Raw genomic sequence first — 22,817 nt, forward strand, 5'->3', positions numbered from 1 at the left:
ATATTTCAACAAAACCACCACCAAAAGAAAAGAAAGGAGCATGGCTTATATTAATATATAAGCTTGACACCTATTCTTCCATTTATATGATTATCAATTAATTGTCATCATATCTTTTGTTTCTCTTATCAAGTGACCGAACCAATATAAAAAAAAATAAAAGAAAGAAAGCCAAGGTGGTTTGTATACATACCAGCAGAAGATCTGTGCAATGTAGGGATGAAAGATATTTATTAACTAAATTTCTCTATTCGATTTAACTCTCAAAAAAAATTTAATTATTTTTTTATTAAAAAATGTATAATTTATATTGACTCAAAAAAATAAATACATCAACTCTAAAAGTGAGATCCTCTTTTGTATAAGACATTATGAATCGGTGTGTAATTTTGTACTTTTATTACGAGTCTTTTGGCTTGCTTTTCATCTTTGGAGAGTACGTCGAATTTAAGATAGTTGATTATGGGCGTCATCCACCCTAAATGTTGATTAGATATGGTCAGTACTTCCTCTTCCTTTGATATGGATGGAGATTGCATGTCTCTTGAATGAGACTTCTATTGTTGCCTCCTGACTTGGTGTTAGCTAATTTTGAAAGGGCATCAGCTCGGGCATTAGACTCCCGAATTATATGTCGTATGTCAGACTTCACTTTCCAAAAAGTGTTTTAGTTGTTCTCAGGTTTTATCCAAGTATTTCTTCATAGTGGGGTTTTGAGCTTGATAGCTGCCGTTAATTTGCAAAGTTATTACTTACGAATCTCTAAACACCACTACTTTTTCTGCTTCCACTTCTTTAGCCATCTTCAAGCCAGCAAGTAGAGCTTCATACTCTGCTTGATTATTAGAAGTAGGGAACTCGAATCTTAAGGATAGGTCTATCCAAGTTTCTTGGTCGCATTCTAGGATAACACCAGCTCCACTTCCACTCTTATTTGATGACCTATTTACATACAGACTCCATATAACTGGGTTTCCAGGACTTTCGGTGTATTCGGCAATAAAATCGGCAAGGTACTGAGACTTAATGGCTGTCCGAGCTTCGTACGTTACATTGAACTCAAACAACTCTACCACCCATTGTAGCTTTCGACCTGCCAAGGCCATCTTTTGTAGGATGTGTTTCATGGGTTGATTAGTGCGGACTTTAATGGTGTGAGCCTGGAAGTAAGGCTGGAGCCTTCGAGATGTGAGAATAAGGGCATAAGAAAAATTTTCTATCTTTTGATAGTTTAACTCGTTCCCTTGTAGGGCTTTGCTGATGAAATAGATAGGTTGCTGCCGCTTTTCGTCTTCTCGGACCAGGGCTGAAGCTACAGCCCGGCTTCCAACTGACAGATATAGCATGAGCTCTTCCCCTTTGATAGGTTGGGTAAACATGGGTGGTTGTCCCAAGAATTCTTTGAAGTCTTGAAAGGCTTTTTTGCATTCTTGGGTCCATTCAAATTGCTTCCCTTTCCTTAGGATTGATTAAAGGGGAAGTAATTTCAGAGCTGACCCGGCTAAAAATCTGGATAGAGCGGCCAACCTTTCATTTAGTTGTTGGACCTCTTTGACACAAGTCGGACTCTTCATGTTGAGTATAGCCTGGCATTTATTTGAGTTTGCTTCTATTCCTCTTTGGGTTAACATGAACCTTAGCAACTTTCCAGCTCCTACTACAAAGGTGTATTTTGAGGGATTTAACCTCATCTCATGCTTCCTTATAGTAGAGAATACCTCAGAAAGGTCGAACAATAGTGTCGTGTCATCTTGGGTCTTGACAAGCATGTCGTCCACATATACTTCCATGAGTTTTCCTATGTGAGCAGAAAACACCTTATTCATTAATCGCTGGTATGTGGCCCCTACATTTTTTAATCCAAAAGGCATTACTACGTAGCAATAGTTAGCCTTTCAAGTTATGAACGAGGTTTTCTCCTGATCCGGCTTATGCATCGGAATTTGATTATACCCCGAGTAGGCATCCATAAAGGACAAGTATCTATAGCCTGATGCTGAGTCAACTAGAGCATCAATACTGGGGAGTGGATAAGGGTCCTTAAGGCAGGCTTTGTTAAGGTCGGTATAATCAACACACATTATCCACTTTCCGTTTTGTTTTTTCACCAACACTACGTTAGCTAACTATAGTAGATGTTTTACCTCCCTTATAAACCCTGTCTCCAACAAGGCTTGTACTTGTTCTTCTACGACCTGTGTCCATCTGGTCCGAGCTTCCTGCTTTCTGCTGAATAGGTCAGGAGCCTGGATATACTACAAGTTTATGAGACATCGGGTCGGAATTTATACCGGACATGTCGGAAGCCTTCCAGGTGAAGAGATCAGAGTTTTCTCTTAACAGGTCAATGAGTTGTTCCTTCAGGCTTCCTTCCAAGTTTACAACTATGCTCGATGTCTTTTCAAGATGGTTCCCAATTTTTACTTCTTCTATTTTGCACTCAGGTTGGGGGCGCAATTCTTTACGAGTTTGGACCCCTCCCAACTCAATGGTGTTGACCACTTTTTTCCCTGGATTGCCTTTCAAACTGAGGCTCTCATTGTAACATTTTCGTGCCAATTTTTGGTCCCCTTTTACAGTAGCAATTCCTTCTGCTATTAGAAACTTCATGCAGAGGTGAGGAGTAGAAACGACAACTGCAATTCAATTTAAGGTATCCAACCTATTAGGGCATTGTAACCAAGGAGATATAACCAAGGGGTCAGACTGGGGTATTTCCCAGTTTGAAGAGGCTGTTGAGGTATGTCTTTAGATCTTTTTCTTCTAACCCGAGCTTGTCAAAAGCGGGTTTAAACAGGATATCAGCCGAGCTTCCTTGATCTATCAGGGTTTTATGTAGATTAGTATTTTCCATAATCATAGTTATTACCACTGGGTTGTCATGCCCTGGTAATATCCCTTGAGCATCCTCTTTAGTGAATGAGATAGTGGGTAGGTCGGTTGATTAGCAATCTTCCCCGACTTGATATACCTCCTTGAGGTGTCTTTTTCGCAAGAATTTTGATATTCCTCCTCCTGCAAACCACCATTGATCATGTGTATGTGTCGTCGCTCTAGAGTGTGAGGAGGGTGTTCAAGTCGTCCTCCTTCTTCATCATGTCTTCTTTTCCTTAGGTCGTGCGACCTGTCGGCTAGGTATCTGTTAAGTTGGCCTTCTCTGGCCAACTTTTCTATGAGATTCTTTAAGCCATAACATTCATTGGTGGAATGTCCGTACAGCTTATGATACTCGCAATATTCAGTCCTACTTCCAGCTTTTTTGTGCTTAATCGGACGAGGAGGTGGAAGTTTCTCCATGTAGCAAATCTCACGATAAACATCCACCAGGAAAACCCATAGAGGAGTGTAGTTGTGGTATTTTTGGGTGATTGTTTCAGTGGCTAAGAGAAGGGGGGGTTGAATCTTAGCCCCCTTTTTATGTTGCTAACACTTGCTGAACTCAAAGGACACTTTTCTGTTTTAGCTCGTCTCTGGACACGAGACTTTTTGTTTTTGCTTGTCACTTGCCACGAGAATTTTTGTTTTGTCTCGTCACTTGGCACGAGACATTTTAGTTTTTGCTCCTGTGCAGTAGAAATCAGAAATGGAGTTGGAGAGAAGAAAGATTACACCCAGATATATCCTGGTTCAGCTGCTAAGTGCAGTGCAGCCTACATCCAGTTTCCATCACAAACATGATGGAATTTCACTATAATCAATCTGATTACAACTTGTAAAGTGCTAACCCAACTTACGAGGGGATTCCCACAAAATCATGAAACACAACATAGATGAACAAAGGAACTCTAAGACATCTATGGCTTTTTCTTTTAATTTTGCACTCTCTGCCTTTTTTCGCTCTATGGATTTTTCATTACAAACCTCACTGTTTGCCTTTTTCCATGAGACTCAAGACATGACAAAATTAAACAGAAAAATATAAAACAGAATACATTGAAGGAGAAGAGAAAACTGTTAGCTCAGGTAGCTCTGAGAACACTGTGCCTTGCACTCTCAAATTTTCTACTTGAAGGCTCAAGATAACCTCACCAAATCTGACCACATTTGGTAAGTATCTTAGCCACAGCTCATTTTTATTTTAGTATGTTTTCTTGCCATCATTAGCTTGATGGTCTTGATGCATGCAACTTCTTCCTTTTCTTGGTTGATGAGCATTGCGTCCATAGCTTCCTGGACAAGGACCGAAGGAAGAAGAAGAAAGAGATGAGAGAGAATGTGAAGTTAAAGTAAAAGCAATTAAGTGAAAATGAAACAAGTTGATAGATTACTTTTTACTTCCCTTGCTTTGAGTAGCGTATAGCATTAATCATAATGATTCCCATCAAATCAAAGTCAAGTTCTCTCTCATGTTTCCAATGCTAACATATTAAAATTTGAAATCCATTCTTAACAAAGAGATGGAATCCGTTGGAAAGCATGAAGCCATTTAGCTTTCATTTAACCTTGGTTTCGGACCAAGTTTGGAAACTTTCATCAAAGTAATGTTGGGCTTGATAGCATTAGGATTTAATCTGGCCCAAATGGTTAACATTTGCTTTCTTGATGAATTTGATTTCGGATCAAGCATAGGAAGCATTCATCAAAATTAAATATGGGCTTGGCTATAATAACATTGAGCTTGGCCCATCAATAAAAATTCAGCCACTAAATATAACACATGCAGCAAGGCTGATTTTTAATTTGGGCTAGCAGCATTTTTATTTTCTGGCCCAAAGTAAAATCTGCACCACAAAATTATTAATTAACATATGTTAAGTGAAATCAAATTAATAATTTTGTAATTAAATATTTCAATAATGTTTGTTCATCATCAAAATTAAATAGGAGTTTTCCAAACTCATCAATCTCCCCCTTGATGACAAACATTATTAAAATTGAAATGGAAAGAAATTTAAAGATTGAGTAAAAAATACTCCCTTTGATTTTGAATTTCTCCCCCTTTCTAAATGTCACATTGCTCCCCTTGATGTGTGCTTATTTTACCAAGAGAAACATTAACCTGTAATATTTGAATCAAGCTTCAAGTAACAATGTTATTTAGCATATTTTATGATGCTAAATGCTTGATTTATGAGCAGTTTTAATTGATAATCAAAACTTATTTGATATCATAAACTGACTTACTGCTAAACCCATTTCATTCAAAAAAATTTTTCAAATCCTTTCCTGTTAAAGATATCAGAGCAAAACAACATGATGGAAAAGTATTTGAAGTACACATGATCAAAACAAGGCAGTTTTAATGTATTACACAATTTAAAGGAACTTCCAAAAATAAGTTTTCCAAACAACAAGTTTATCAATGATGAATCAACAGCCAGACATCAAAAATAAATCAAACATCATTATAAACCAAATGCAGTTCAAGCAACAACCATAGTGAATGCAATAACAACATGCATTCTTTGAACAAGGGTGATCATGAATTTTCAATTTTGAAAATTTCATCCCCTGTTCCCCTGTTTCTCCAGCCCCTCTTTCGTTCCAATTTCAATTTTGGAAACACATAAATTTCCTCCCCCTTTTGTCATCATGGGGGCACCTGCACAAAACATGATCAACACAGCAAAATATTCAAGAGAAAGTAGCTAGAGTGTATGACAATATCCTAGAGATTATCCTAGAGCAGGGAGTATTAAGTCATGCTCATACAAAAAACAGATTGAGCCTATTGGAGCCAAATATCAAACAGAGTAAAGAAACAGTCACTAATCATCAGAAAAATTAATTTGTTCTTCAGCATCCCCGTCACTATCATCTCCCAAATCTTCTTTAAAACGTTCCATCATCAGATTAACCCTTTCTTTGCAATTGTTCCATGCTTTCTCACTTTCATAAGCTTGTTTGCGGGCTTCTTTGTGGGTTTTATACATCAGATCTGCCATGTTCGAAAGTTCTCCCAAAATCTGTTTGATGGACTTAATTGTTTTGGAAGATTCTGGCCTGCCTTCATACTCACTATCCGATGCAGCAGATTTTCGCCCTTTGGTGTCCTTAGTTGCTCCTCCTCCTCTAATTGAAGACACCTTATTTTCTACAGCCTCATTCAACAAATCAACTTTAAAGTACTCAAATATTCTAGTTAAAAACATACCATAAGGTAGGCAGGTTAGCCTTTCTGGTGCTTCTAACAGAATCCCACATGTGCCTAATCATAATATAACCAAAGGATATGGGAGTAGAAGTAACCAAAGCAAATAAGATGAGACAGTCAGAAAATGTTACTCGGTTGTGTGAGCCGCTTTGGGGAGTCAGAATATGAGTGATGATTCGGTGAAGCAGGGAATTGACCGGTCCTAGAGCTTTATGTGTTGGAATGGTGCCATGCAATCCAGAAAGGTTCTCGCAAATGTGCTTGAGAACAGTTTTGTATGGAACGCCAACTTGTGTGTCCCATTTTTCCACCATGTACGCTCGCGGTCCTTCATCTTTGAACCCAAGGGCCGCTCTAATTGTCTCGGCATCAAGGGCTATTTGAACCCTTTTGACATAGGAATGAAGGGTGCCGTCAATGAGCCGCATATTGGCATAAAACTCTCGAACAAGACCAGGGTAGACTGGTTTCTGGATGAGAAGCAGAGGCTTCCAGTTGAGAAGTTCAAACAGAGAGGAGATATTGATACCCTTGTTGGTGAGATTTTCAAGGCTAACAAGATAGGTTGTGCACAAATGACGCTTCTCCATAACCTCTTTATGAAACTCAAAAGAGGTGCACGAGTTAAATATGCTTGGATCGAAGTGGGAGTGAGTCTTGCCATACTTGTCTCTGAATTCTATGGATTCCAAGTTTGGAGGTTCAGTAGTGTCATTGAGTGCAAACCCCTGATTCTTTTGGGAGATTTTTCCAGGAGTAGTTCGTTTCGGTGATGAGGGTGGAGGTGAAGGCATGGGAGAAGTATGAGATTCTTGCTCTTCTTCCTCTTGGGGGTCCTTGTTCTTCCTGTTTCGTCCTCTTCCGGAACTCTTTTGGGCCACTACCTTTCTTCTCATGGCTTCGGTTTGTTTGGTTGGAGGTGAGGGAGAGGATGAGGAAGTAGAATGTATGTGGATGTGAGTGTGAGTTTGGGGTGTTGATGGTTTTTGAGAAAGAAGAATTCTTTCACTCTTTCTTGGCGCGGTTTTCTTTTTCATGGTAATGGGGGAATGAAATATGAAAGGTTGGGGGTGATAACCGAATTGAGAGGGAGAGAGAGACAAGGTGGGTGAACACATTTAATGGGTTTTGGAAAAAGAGTATGGAGAGTAATGACCATTAGTGGACGGTTAATGACCATAATGGGTGGTTATTATCCAAAAATGATTTCCCTTTTAACTTTTGAAATCCAAAACTGAAAAGTTGTTGCCTTAAATCAAGGGATTGGATGGATATAGGGATTTGATTTGACAATAACCACTTCCAAGGAGATTTGATGACACAAGAGGAAGATTCTTATTTGTAGAAAGATAACTACCATAACTGTTAAGGTGGGATCAAGGAATTTTTGGTGGGGCCTATAAAAGTTTGAGTTCTGCGCTGCCTCCCCCTTGACCACAGCTCTTCCATCATGCCATTATTTTTATCTCGTCCAAACCTACGAGCAAAAACTGAACAGAGTCACAAATTCACAGATTTTCAATAAAACTTAAATCAAACATTCCTAAACTTTTTCTCAAGCTACAGAATCTGTCTTCACAGAGGGGTTTTGTAAAAATATCAGCAATTTGGTCTTCAGATTTTACAAATTGAATATCAATAGTTCCCTTTTGCACATGTTCTCTAATGAAATGATATTTAATTTCAATGTGCTTTGTTCTTGAGTGCAAAACAGGATTTTTTGAAATATTTATTGCACTCATATTATCACAAAATAGGGGTATACTATTGATTTTTAATTTGTAATCTGTAATCTTCCAATTGTGTTTTTAACCAAATTAACTAAGAGCAACATGCAGATGTGGAAATGTATTCTGATTCAGCCGTGGATAAAGCCACTGTGGCTTGCTTCTTGCTTGACCACATGTTGAGTGAGCTTCCAAGGAAGCAACACATGCCGGACGTGCTTCTTCTATCCACTCTATCTCCCGCATAATCTGCATCACAAAACCCTACTGCACAAAATTCATCAGATTTAGGACACCACAATCAATAGTTCCCTTTTGCACATGTTCTCTAATGAAATGATATTTAATTTCAATGTGCTTTGTTCTTGAGTGCAAAACAGGATTTTTTGAAATATTTATTGCACTCATATTATCACAAAATAGGGGTATACTATTGATTTTTAATTTGTAATCTGTAATCTTCCAATTGTGTTTTTAACCAAATTAATTGAGTGCAACATGCAGATGCGGAAATGTATTCTAATTAAGTTAGAATCACAAAAAGTAACATGTATGGATTCCTCTATTGTCCTATGTTCCTTGAGATAAACTCTATAGGCCTTGCTTGTGGTGGAATATCCAATAAACATTCCTTCATATGATTTTGGATCAAATTTTCCAAGATTTTCCTTATTGTTAAGCACAAAACATTTGCATCCAAAAACATGAAAGTACTTAAGATTTGGAGGGGTTCCTTTCCATAGCTCATATGGTGTTTTCTTTAACCCTTTTTCTAATGATTGTTCTATTCAAAATATAACATGCTGTGTTCACAGCCTCAGCCCATAAGAATTTAGGAATTTCACTCTCACATAACATAGCCCTAGTCAATTCTTGAAGGCTTCTATTCCTTCTTTCAACCACCCCATTTTGTTGAGGGGTTCTAGGGCATGAAAAATTATGAGAAATCCCTAAGTCATCACAGAATTTTTCAAAATCTTGATTTTCAAATTCTCTTCCATGATCACTTCTCAAATGGACAATTTTCAAATCCTTTTCATTTTGAATTTTCTTACAAAGGGTGGAAAAAGCATGAAAGGCATCGTTCTTATGAGCAAGGAAAAGTACCCAACCAAATCTAGAGTAATCATCTACCACCACAAGACCAAGTCTAAGCTACTGCTCTCAGAAATAATTAAAGCTTTAGTTTCCCATTCTTTTGTGAGACATCTCAACACTCTTCTCACTAGCACAGAATCAGAATGTGTAATTTCCAGAGCATCTAAGCCAACAATGATAGCATTGAACCGTTCAAACAGTTCATCAATGGACTCTCCTTCCTTCATTGCAAATATTTCATATTCTCTATTTAGCATATCTGTCCGAGTCTTCTTGACAATGGTGGTTCCTTCATGGGTGATTTGTAATTTATCCCAGATTTCCTTTGCCGTTGTGCATCTTGATACCCGTTGGTACTCCTCGAAGCTGATAGCACAATTGAGCAGATTTATTGCCTTGGCATTTAACTCCACCTTCTTCCTATCTTCCTCGGTCCATCTTGCTTCTAGTTTGAGAGAAACAACTCCTTCTGCACTTGTGATAGTTGGAAATTGAGGCCCTTCGAGAATAATCTTCCAAAGTCTGTAATCCACTACTTGTACAAATATCTTCATCCTCTCCTTCCAATAGGTATAGTTTTTCCCATTGAAAAGAGGGGGTCTATTGCTTGATTGACCTTCAGTCAGATTGTAGGACACCACATTTGTGCCACTGTTTTCTGCCATGAGGATCTTTACTCCAAGCTGCAAAGCTTGATCTCTTTGAGACCAAGCTCTGATACCAATTGATGGTTTCAGTGGCTAAGAGAAGGGGGGGTTAAACTTCTTCCTCCTTCAACAAACAGAACCGGTTCGGCCATAGAGAGAGAAGAGATAACCATGTAAAACCCAACATGCAATTACCTCTGGACCTTTCTTGATCATCACCCTTCATCAATCTGAGCTCTCCATCCTTGGCTTGCTCTCCAAGATGAATTTCTGACCCTTGGCCTGGACAAGGACCGAAGGAAGAAGAAGAAAGAGATGAGAGAGAATGTGAAGTTAAAGTAAAAGCAATTAAGTGAAAATGAAACAAGTTGATAGATTGCTTTTTACTTCCCTTGCTTTAAGTAGCGTATAGCATTAATCATAATGATTCCCATCAAATCAAAGTCAAGTTCTCTCTCATGTTTCCAATGCTAACATATTAAAATTTGAAATCCATTCTTAACAAAGAGATGGAATCCGTTGGAAAGCATGAAGCCATTTAGCTTTCATTTAACCTTGGTTTCGGACCAAGCTTGGAAACTTTCAACAAAGTAATGTTGGGCTTGATAGCATTAGGATTTAATCTGGCCCAAATGGTTAACATTTGCTTTCTTGATGAATTTGATTTCGGATCAAGCATAGGAAGCATTCATCAAAATTAAATATGGGCTTGGCTATAATAATATTGAGCTTGGCCCATCAATAAAAATTCAGCCACTAAATATAACACATGCAGCAAGGCTGATTTTTAATTTGGGCTAGCAGCATTTTTATTTTCCGGCCCAAGGTAAAATCTGCACCACAAAATTATTAATTAACATATGTTAAGTGAAATCAAATTAATAATTTTGTAATTAAATATTTCAATAATGTTTGTTCATCATCAAAATTAAATAGGAATTTTTCAAACTCATCATTGGGGCTTTTCTACACTTTGTTCCTACTTCTTCTTGGGCTCCCTTTCATTTTCTCAAGGGTAGTAGGGCAAGTTTGTTCGTGAGAAAGGTTTTCTAAGATGAGAGTTTTCCTTCATGATGATGTATTTTTCTGCCCTTTCTTGAACTTCGTTTAATGAAGTTGGATGTCGTTTGGATATCGACTGAGAGAACGGTCCCTCTTTGAGACCATTGACTAGGCCCATGATCATAGCTTCAGTGGGCAGATTTTGAATTTTCAAGCAGGCCTTGTTAAACCTTTCTATAAAGTCGTGAAGAGTCTCGCCGGCTTCTTGCTTAACTCCCAACAAACTCGGGGTGTGTTTGGTTTTATCCTTTTGGATGGAAAATCTAGTTAAAAACTTTCTAGTAAGGTCGTCAAAGCTGGTAATCGACCTAGGTGGCAAGTTATCAAACTACTTCATGGCCGCCTTCATTAAAGTAGTCGGAAAGAATTTGCAGCGAGTGGCGTCAGAGGCGTTGACCAGGTACATTCTGCTTCTAAAGTTACTGGGGTAGTGACTCGGGTCGGACGTTTCATCGTAGAGATCCATGTCGGGGGATTTGAAATTCCTAGGAACTTTATCCTTTATGATCTCTTCTGTGAACAGATCTTCTCCTACCAGGGGACTCTCATCACGCTCCATCCGATCATTCCTCCTTTGTAAGTCGACTTCCAGTTCCGGAGCTTGTCTTCTAACTTCTTCCGTCGTCTTACCTCTCTTCGTCATTCCTGTTATACTTCCCATTGTTGTTCACCCTCATGTTCGAACTGTTGCAGTCGATCCCCCTGGCTATGAACCAGGTCCAGGATCTCGGTTGTATGAGGACGGTCCTCATCCTCGGGATGGTGGACTTCAGAATGGATCCTCTTTGGATGAGGATTTTCTGAGGTCCCTTCCCCATGAGGGCCTTGGTGTGGTGGAGGAGGAGGAAGCACGAGGGCCTGGCCTTCTAGCTGAGCTTCTTGCTCAGATTCAGATGTCGTATTGCCATCTTCATGCTCGTGGTCTGCCATTTGTCAGAGGGAGAATTCCAGGTCTCCGACAATGGCGCCAATGTTCCGAGAGTTACGTGAAATGTTGATTTGGGTCTGAACATGAGGTCTAGGTCCCTTGTGATAGCAGCGTCCGACCTCTTTGGTGCCAAGGTGCCACCTGTCCGAGTTTCTCGTGAAGAGGTGGGAGGTGGCACTTGCAAGAGACTCCAATGCTTAAGTTAGCAAGGGCTTTAGGCAGATTTTTAGTAGATTAGAATGTGTCTTATACTTGGGAGGTGCCAATGTATTTATAATAGAATTGATAACCATCTTTTTTGGAGTAGTTCAATCTTTTCTGATGGATAAACGTTTCCTTTATCTTGAGAGTTTGTTGGGATCTACCTTCTAGATGAGGTAGAGATAGTAGGAGAGATTTCTAGGGGTAGTTATCTGCTTCGAGGCAGGTAGAGCTTTGCCCCTTTATGTCAGTGTCCAACCTCCTTAAAGAGGTTGGGTTTGTCATGAAGGCCACCTTTATTCGGGGACTCTTTTATTTTATTGGGCCTAGATTTTATTTATTGGGGCAGGGTAAAAATAAGTTTTATTTTTAATATTTAAATAAATTTTAATTCTATTTCTGCTATTAATTTTTTTATAATAAAATATTTAATCAAAAAAATTATCATAATTATCACTATCATATCACTGTCACTCCCTTCCTTCCTTCCTTTCTTTTTTCCTCCTCAAGAAAAATTCATTGCCATTATTTTTCACCCCATCAACGCTACGATTAACAATCACACTACACTGTTGTAACTCCTGATTAACAACCACCCCCACTTCTATTGCCATCTTACTTTTGCTACTAGTCGTCTCTTTGAATTATCTCCATCACCAACGTCATCATTATGAATGACAAGAATACCACCATCGTTACTATTTTTACCACCATTGTTGCTACCAAACCATAATTACTACTACTAGTATCTTCTTCTTCTTCTTTCTCTCTCTCCCTTCTTGTCGTACTACACCTATATCATCAACTATAATTTTTATATTTTAAATTGAATTTTGATAATTAATAAATAACAGATGTAATTAAAAAAGTTCACTAAGTCATTTTTAATATTTTGCTAAATTTTTGAAGTGCTAGAAAATATTTGTCTAAGTAATTTATTATAAAATAGAAATGTGTAAGTTTTGAAAAAATTACATTTAATGCGTAAACACCTCAGACTTGAATCTGAGTTGTAAATCCATCTCACAAGATATGAAAAGTTTATTCTTGCATTTTAAGAGTAAGATATACATCACTAAAAGACATCAAAAAAGAATATTATCTAACAAATACATTTTGGCTCCAAATTATGAACGTGTATGTTGAGCAACTTATAATGTCTATAAAGAAATATTTCACTTTTTGGCTACAAGTACATGAAAGTTTACCATATTTACTAAAAAGACTGTACAAGAGAAAAAAAATATGTGTACCTCTTGTACAATATAAGAAATTAAGTATACAGTTAAGGAAAAGAGGGTTTTTAACATTACTTTGTCAACCTCATACTATAAATAAATGGTGAATTTTATGGTGTAGAAAGAGAGAATCTTTTACACCTATATATATTTATTGTCAATAAAAAAAGTTATCAAGTGTTCAGAGAGAAAAAATTTAAAGACAATATCTTCTTTCATTTTTTTACCTCCTGATACATGTGAAGAGATTTAATAGTTAAATGTAGTAAATATTTTTTTTTGGTTTACCCAAACGGTATCCCCCAACTCGACAGGTTTAGGACTAATCCGGAAGTCCGCCGCTAGCCAATAAGTTACTGCATGCACAAGGCGAAAAATATTTGTCTAAGTAATTTATTATAAAATAGAAATGTGTAAGTCTTGAAAAAATTACATTTAATGCGTAAACACCTCATACTTGAATCTGAGTTGTAAACCCATCTCACAAGGTATGAAAAGTTTATTCTTGTACTTCAAGAGTAAGATATGCATCACTAAAAGACATCAAAAAAGAATATTATCTAACAAATATATTTTGGCTCCAAATTATGAACGTGTATGTTGAGCAACTTATAATGTCTGTAAAAAAATATTTCACTTTTTGGCTACAAGTACATAAAAGTTTACCATATTTACTAAAAAGACTATACAAGAGAAAAAAAAATATGTGTACCTCTTGTACAACATAAGAAATTAAGTATACAGTTAAGGAAAAGATGGTTTTTAATATTACTTTGTCAACCTCATACTATAAATAAATGGTGAATTTTATGGTGTAGAAAGAGAGAATCTTTTACACCTATATATATTTATTGTCAATAGAAAAAGTTATCAAGTGTTCAGAGAAAAAAAATTTAAAGGCAATGTCTTCTTTCATTTTTTTTGTTTATCCAAACGGTATCCTCCAACTCGACAGGTTAAGGACTAATCCAGGGGTCTGCCGCTAGCCAATAAGTTACTGCATGCACAAGGCGGGATTCGAACTCTCTACACTATCTTAAGTGGACGAGTGAGCTGACCACTCGATCAACACAAGTTGGTTAATATAGTAAATATTTATTTAATTAGTAATTATGAAAATGATGCTGGGTTTTTATTTGAACTTTTTTTTGTTTTTGTAAAATTCTATTTATTTTGGGTCAGGCTACATTTATAAATGAAAATTAAAAATACAGACCCAAATTTTATAAATTACAAGACTTATAGAAAAAAGTCATTAACCTTTTATATGTATTAAAGCATGTATTAAGTATGGTGCAGCAAAAAAAGGGTCCCCTTCTAAAATGTTCACAAGAAATACATAAAAAAATTTCATGGTAATTAGACACAGTTTTTTGGAATAATAATAATTAACAAAATTTATATTAAAATACTAATTAAATTAAATAATTATTTAAAATAACTGTCAAATTTTAAATTTTAATATTTAAGTTGATAGATAATAATTAATTATTTTTAATTTATTATGTGCTAATTTTTAATTGTGAGATGAATTTGATTATTTCACATATCAAGTGTTAGATTTGATCATATTTTAATATGGACAATACCAAATCTCAAAGTCACAATACACTTTTTTCTTTTTAGGTAGTGAACCTCGCACCATCTATCTATTAGTAATATATTAAAAGAGAGCTAGATGTGGCTTTTTAGGAGGTTAAGAATGAATATGAAAGCTACCTTTAGCTCTCTTTTAATATATTATTAATAGATAGATGATGCAAGTTATTTTTTTCTGATTGAGTTCACTACTCTTTGACGCAGTAAAAGAAAAGAAAGTGTGTTATAACTTTGAAATTTGGTGATATCTGTATTTAGATTTAATACTTGATATGTAAAATAATCAAATTCATCTCATAATTAAAAATTAGCACATAATAAACTAAAAACAATTAATTATTCATCTATCAACTTAAAAATTAAAATACATTATAAAATACTGTTTAATATTTTGAAGTAGATAAATTTTTGTGATGAGCGGATAATTTATACGCTTTTTTGCATTATTTTTAGTATATTTTTAATAGAATCTGGTTACTTTTAGGGATATTTTCATTAGTTTTATGCTAAATTCACATTTCTGGACTTTACTATGAGTTTGTGTGTTTTTCTGTGATTTCAGGTATTTTCTGGCTGAAATTGAGGAACATGAGCAAAAATCAGATTCAGAGGTTGAAGAAGGACTGCTGATGCTGTTGGATTCTAACCTCCCTGCACTCAAAGTGAATTTTCTAGAGCTACAGAACTCAAAATGGCGCGCTTCCAATTGCGTTGAAAAGTAGACATCCAGGGGTTTCTAGAAATATATAATAGTCCATACTTTGGCCGAGTTTAGACGATGTAAAAGGGTGTTGAACGCCAGTTCTACGCTGCTGTCTGGAGTTAAACGCCAGAAACACGTCACGAACCAGAGTTGAACGCCAGAAACACGTTACAACCTGGCGTTCAACTCCAGAAAGAGCCTCTGCACGTGTAACATTCAAGCTCAGCCCAAGCACACACCAAGTGGGCCCCGGAAGTGGATTTATGCATCAATTACTTACTTCTGTAAACCCTAGTAGCTAGTTTATTATAAATGGAACTTTTTACTATTGTATTAGACATCTTATGATTTTAGTTCATCTTAGGATCATATTGATCACGTTTTGGGGCTGGCCATTCGGCCATGCCTGAACCTTTCACTTATGTATTTTCAAACGGTAGAGTTTCTGCACTCCATAGATTAAGGTGTGGAGCTCTGCTGTTTCTCATGAATTAATGCAAAGTACTACTGTTTCTCTATTCAATTCAACTTATTCCGCTTCTAAGATATTCATTCGCACTTCAACGTGAATGTAATGAATGTGACAATCATCATCATTCCCCCACGAACGCGTGCCTGACAACCACTTCCGTTCCACCTTAGATTGAATGAGTATCTCTTGGATCTCTTAGTCAGAATCTTCGTGGTATATGCTAGATTGATAGCGGCATTTATGAGAATCCGGAAAGTCTAAACCTTGTCTGTGGTATTCCGAGTAGGATTCTGGGATTGAATGACTGTGACGAACTTCAAACTCGCGAGTGCTGGGCGTAGTGACAGACGCAAAAGGAGGGTGAATCCTATTCCAGTATGATCGAGAACCTCAGATGATTAGCCGTGCTGTGACAGAGCATTTGGACCATTTTCACAAGAGGATAGGATGCAGCCATTGACCACGGTGATGCCTCCAGACGATTAGCCATGCAGTGACAGCACATCGGACCATCGGACCATTTTCACAGAGAGGATGAAAAGTAGCCATTGACAATTGTGATGTCCTTACATAAAGCCAACCATGGAAAGGAGTAGGACTGATTGGATGAAGACAGCAGGAAAGCAGAAGTTCAGAGGGACGAAAGCATCTATATACCTTTATCTGAAATTCTCACCAATGATATACATAAGTATTTCTATCTTTATTTTCTGTCTATTTATTATTTATTTTCGAAAACTCCATAACTATTTTATATCCGCCTGACTGAGATTTACAAGGTGACCATAGCTTGCTTCATACCAACAATCTCCGTGGGATCGACCCTTACTCACGTAAGGTTTTATTACATGGACGACCCAGTGCACTTGCTGGTTAGTTGTATCGAAGTTGTGAATGAAAAACAATTTACTAAGACGTGCGTACAGAGTTTTTGGCGCCGTTGCCTGAGATCACAATTTCGTGCACCAAGTTTTGGCGCCGTTGCCGGGAATTGTTCGAGTTTGGACAACTGACGGTTCATCGTGTTGCTCAGATTGGGTAATTTTCTTCTTATTTTGTTTTCAAAAAGTTTTCAAAAATTTTTCAAAAATATTTTCTTCTTTTTCGTTTTTCCCAATTAATCTTCAAAAAAAAAATTTCTCCTTTATTTTCGAAAAAAAAATTCTTTTCAAAAATTTTATTATGTTCTTCAGAATTTTTAAGAATGAATTCTAGTGTTTCATGATGATTTGTTGAATCCTGGCCGGCTGTAAGCCATGTCTAATCTTTTGGACTGGGGTTTCAACTTATCATCACAAGAGCTTGTTGATTCTCACACACTTAGTTGCTCTATACATGGAAAGTATCAATATCTTCTAAAGCTTGACTGGCTATTCAGCCATGTCTAACCCTCAGATTGGAGCTTTAGAATAAGAGTACAAGATTCCTGGAATTCATATTAAAAATTTTAGAATCCTTATTTTTATTTTTCAAATAATTTTCGAAAAATCCAAAAAAATCATAAAATCATAAAAATCAAAAATATTTTGTGTTTCTTGTTTGAGTCTTGAGTCAATTTTCAAGTTTGGTGTCAATTGCATATTCATCTTGTATTTTTCGAAAATTGCATTCATGCATTGCATTCATCATGATCTTCAAGTTGTTCTTGGTAAACCTTCTTGATTGATCTTCATATTATATTGTTTTGTGTTGTATGGTGTTTTTCATATGCATTCTTGAATTCTTAGTGCCTGAGCATTAAAGATTTCTAAGTTTGGTGTCTTGCATGTTTTCTTTGCATTGAAAATTTTTCAAAAATATGTTCTTGATATTCATCATGATCTTCATAGTGTTCTTGGTGTTCATCTTGACATTCATAGCATTCTTGCATGCATTCATTGTTTTGATCCAAAATTTTCATGCATTGCATCATTTTTATGTTTTTCTCTCTCATCATTAAAAATTCAAAAATAAAAAAAAATATCTTCCCCTCTTTTCTCTCATAAAATTCGAAAATTTGAGTTGACTTTTTCAAAACTTTTTTAAAAAAAATATTTAGTTGTTTCTTATGAGTCAAATCAAATTTCAATTTAAAAATCTTATCTTTTTCAAAAATTAAATCTTTTTCATTTTTTTATTTATTTTCGAAAATTTTTAAAATATTTTTCAAAAATTTTTTTCTTAATTTTACCTCATAATTTTCGAAAATATCATCAACAATTAATGTTTTGATTCAAAAATTTCAAGTTTGTTACTTACTTGTTCAGAAAGATTCAAACTTTAAGTTCTAGAATCATATCTTGTGATTTCTTGTGAATCAAGTCATCGATTGTGATTTTAAAATTCAAATATTTTTCAAAACTAATTTCAATCATATCTTTTCAAAAATATATTTTTATCTTATCTTTTTCAAAATCATATCTTTTTCAAAAATTTGATTTTAAAATATCTTTTCTAACTTCTTATCTTCTTATCTTTTCAAAATTGATTTTCAAATTTGTTTCAACTAACTAACTAACTTTTTGTTTGTTGATTATCTTTTTCAAAACTACTTAACTAACTCTCTCTCTCTAATTTTCGAAAATATCTCCCTCTTTTTCAAAAATTAACTAATTATTTCAAAATTTAATTTTAATTTATTTCTTCTTTTAATTTTCGAAAATCACTAACCATTTTTCAAAAATAATTTTCGAAAATTCTCTTTCTCTCTCATCTCCTTCTATTTATTTATTCATCTACTAACACTTCTCTTCATCTTACATCTCTGCTCTCCTCACCCTTGTGTTTCTTTCCTTACATTACATTCTTTTCTTCTTCTTTTCTTCTACTCACATAAGGACCTCTATACCTGTGTAAAAAGGATCCCTATTATTATTATTTTTCTGTTCCCTTCTTTTTCATATGAGCAGGAGCAAGGACAAGAACATTCTTGTTGAAGCAGATCCAGAACCTGAAAGGACTCTGAAGAGGAAACTAAGAGAAGCTAAATTACAACAAGCCAGCAAGCACCTTTCAGAAATTTTCGAACAGGAAGAGGAGATGGCAGCCGAAAATAATAATAATACAAGGAGAATGCTTGGTGACTTTACTGCACCTAATTCTAATTTACATGGAAGAAGCATCTCCATCCCTACCATTGGAGCAAACAATTTTGAGCTGAAACCTCAATTAGTTTCTCTGATGTAGCAGAACTGCAAGTTCCATGGACTTCCATCTGAAGATCCTTTTCAGTTCTTAACTAAATTCTTGCAGATCTGTGATACTGTTAAGACTAATGGAGTAGATCCTGAAGTCTACAGGCTCATGCTTTTCCCTTTTGCTGTAAGAGACAGAGCTAGAGTGTGGTTGGATCCTCAAAAGCTGAGCAGGCTTAGAGTGGATGTTCAAACCTTCAGACAGAAAGAAGGTGAATCCCTCTATAAAGCTTGGGAGAGATACAAGCAACTGACCAAAAAGTGTCCTTCTGACATGCTTTCAGAATGGACCATCCTGGATATATTCTATGATGGTTTGTCTAAATTAGCTAAGATGTCATTGGATACTTCTGCAGGTGGATCCATTCACCTAAAGAAAATGCCTGCAGAAGCTCAAGAACTCATTGACATGGTTGCTAATAACCAGTTCATGTACACTTCTGAGAGGAACCCTGTGGGTAATGGGACGCCTCAGAAGAAGGGAGTTCTTGAAATTGATACTGTGAATGCCATATTAGCTCAGAACAAAATATTGACTCAACAAGTCAATATGATTTCTCAGAGTCTGAATGGAATGCAAGCTCCATCCAACAGTACTCAAGAGGCATCTTCTGAAGAAGAAGCTTATGATCCTGAGAACCCTGCAATAGCAGAGGTAAATTACTTAGGTGAACCTTATGGAAACACCTATAACTCATCATGGAGAAATCATCCAAATCTCTCATGGAAGGATCAACAAAAGCCTCAACAAGGCTTTAATAATGGTGGAAGAAATAGGTTTAACAATAGTAAACCTTTTCCATCATCCACTCAGCAACAGACAGAGAACTCTGAATAAAATACCTCTAATTTAGCAAACTTAGTCTCTGATCTATCTAAGACCACTGTAAGTTTCATGAATGAAACAAGGTCCTCCATTAGAAATTTAGAAGCACAAGTGGGCCAGCTGAGTAAAAGAGTCACTGAAATCCCTCCTAGTACTCTCCCAAGCAATACAGAAGAAAATCCAAAAGGAGAGTGCAAGGCCATTGAAATGACCATCATGGCCGAATCCACAAAAGAGGAGGAGGACGTGAATCCCAAGGAGGAAGACCTCCTGGGACGTCCAGTGATCAATAAGGAGTTTCCCTCTGAGGAACCAAAGGAATCTGAGACTCAACTAGAGACCATAGAGATTCCATTAAACCTCCTTATGCCATTCATGAGCTCTGATGAGTATTCCTCTTCTGAAGAGAATGAGGATGTTACTAAGGAGCAAGTTACCAAGTACCTTGGTGCAATCATGAAGCTGAATGCCAAATTATTTGGTATTGAGACTTGGGAGGATGAACCTCCCTTGTTCACCAATGAACTAAGTGATCTAGATCAACTGACATTGCCTCAAAAGAAACAGGATCCTGGAAAGTTCTTAATACCTTGTACCATAGGCACTATGATCTTTGAAAAGGCTCTGTGTGACCTTGGTTCAGGGATAAACCTCATGCCCCTCTCTGTAATAGAGAAACTGGAAATCTTTGGGGGGCAAGCTACTAAAATCTCATTAGAGATGGCAGACAATTCAAGAAAATAGGCTTATGGACAAGTAGAGGACGTGTTAGTAAAGGTTGAAGGCCTTTACATCCCTGCTAATTTCATAGTCCTAGATACTGGGAAGGATGAGGATGAATCCATCATTCTTGGAAGACCCTTCGTAGCCACAGCAAGAGCTGTGATTGATGTTGATAGAGGTGAATTAGTCCTTCAATTGAATGAGGACCCCCTTGTGTTTACAACTCAAGGATATTCTTCTGTAAACATGGAAAAGAGGCACAGTAAGCTTCTCTCAAAACAGAGTCAACCAGAGCCCCCACAGTCAAACTCTAAGTTTGGTGTTGAACTCCCATATCCAAACTCTAAGTTTGGTGTTGGGGAGTCTCAACAATGCTCTGAACATCTGTGAGGCTCCATGAGAGCCCACTGTCAAGCTATTGACATTAAAGAAGCGCTTGTTGGGAGGCAACCCAATTTTTATTTATCTAATTTTATTTTTCATTGTTTTTCATGTTTTATTAGGTTCATGATCATGTGGAGTCACAAAATAAATACAAAAATTGAAAACAGAATCAAAAACAGCAGAAGAAAAATCACACCCTGGAGGAGGATCTCACTGGCGTTTAAACGCCAGTAAGGAGCATCTGTCTGGCGTTCAACGCCAGAATAGAGCATGTTTCTGGCGTTGAACGCCAGAAACAAGCAGCATCCTGGCGTTCAGAAGCCAGAAATACACAGTGAAGAAGAGCTAGCGCTGAACGCCAGAAACAAGCATCTGGCTGGCGTTCAACGCCAGAAATATGCTGCATCTGGGCACTGAACGCCCAGAACAAGCATCAATTCGGCGTTTAAACGCCAGAATTGCATGCAAAGGCATTTACATGCCTAATGGGTGCAGGGATGCAAATCCTTGACACCTCAGGACCTGTGGACCCTACAGGATCTCCACCTATCACCACTCACATCCATCCACTCTTCCCCATAAACCTACCTCATAAACTCCACCTACCTTCAAAATTCAAAATCAATTTCCTACCCAAAACCCACCCTTATGGCCGAACCTTACCCCCCCTCCCTTCCCTATATAAAGCCCTCCATTCTTCCTCATTTTCACACAACACAACCCTCTCTTCTCTTCTTGGCCGAATACACCTTTCCCTCCTCTCCTCCATATTTTCTTCTTCTTCATCTATTCTTTCTTCTCTTGCTCGAGGGCGAGCAAAATTCTAAGTTTGGTGTGGTAAAAGCATAAGCTTTTTGTTTTTTCATTACCATTGATGGCACCTAAGACCGGAGAATCCTCTAAAAAAGGGAAAGGGAAGACAAAAGCTTCCACCTCCGAGTCATGGGAGATGGAAAGATTCATCTCCAAAGCTCATCAAGACCACTTCTATGATGTTGTGGCCAAGAAGAAGGTGATCCCCGAGGTCCCTTTCAAGCTCAAGAGAAATGAGTATCCGGAGATCCGACATGAAATCCAAAGAAGAGGTTGGGAAGTTCTAACAAACCCCATCCAACAAGTCGGCATCCTAATGGTTCAAGAGTTCTATGCCAATGCATGGATCACTAGGAACCATGATCAAAGTAAGAACCCAAAACCAAAGAATTATCTCACTATGGTTCGGGGGAAATACTTAGATTTTAGTCCGGAAAATGTGAGGTTGGCGTTCAACTTGCCTATGATGCAAGGAGATGCACGCCCCTACACTAGAAGGGTCAACTTTAATCAAAGGTTGGACCAAGTCCTCATGGACATATGTGTGGAAGGAGCTCAATAGAAGATTGACTCCAAAGGCAAGCCGGTTCAACTAAGAAGACTGGACCTCAAGCCTGTAGCTAGAGGATGGTTAGAGTTCATACAACGCTCCATCATCCCCACTAGCAACCGATCTGAAGTTACTGTGGATCGGGCCATCATGATTCATAGCATCATGATTGGAGAGGAAGTAGAATTTCATGAAGTCATCTCCCTTGAACTCTACAAAATAGCCGAAAAGCCCTCTCCTTGGGCAAGGCTAGCTTTTCCTCATCTTATCTGCCATCTATGTTACTCAGTTGAAGCTTTCATAGAAGGAGACATTCCCATTGAGGAAGAAAAGCCCATCACTAAGAAAAGGATGGAGCAAGCAAGAGAGCCCATTCATGGATCTCAAGAGACGCATGAAGCTCATCACCATGAGATCCCGGAGATGCCTCAAATACATTTTCCTTCACAAAACTATTGGGAGCAAATCAACACCTCCCTAGGAGAATTAAGTTCCAACATGGGACAATTAAGGGTGGAACATCAAGAGAACTCCATCATCCTTCATGAAATTAGAGAAGATCAAAAAGCAATGAGGGAG

This window comes from Arachis ipaensis, chromosome B02 (genome assembly GCF_000816755.2).
Source record: "Arachis ipaensis cultivar K30076 chromosome B02, Araip1.1, whole genome shotgun sequence".
Taxonomy (NCBI): domain Eukaryota; kingdom Viridiplantae; phylum Streptophyta; class Magnoliopsida; order Fabales; family Fabaceae; genus Arachis; species Arachis ipaensis.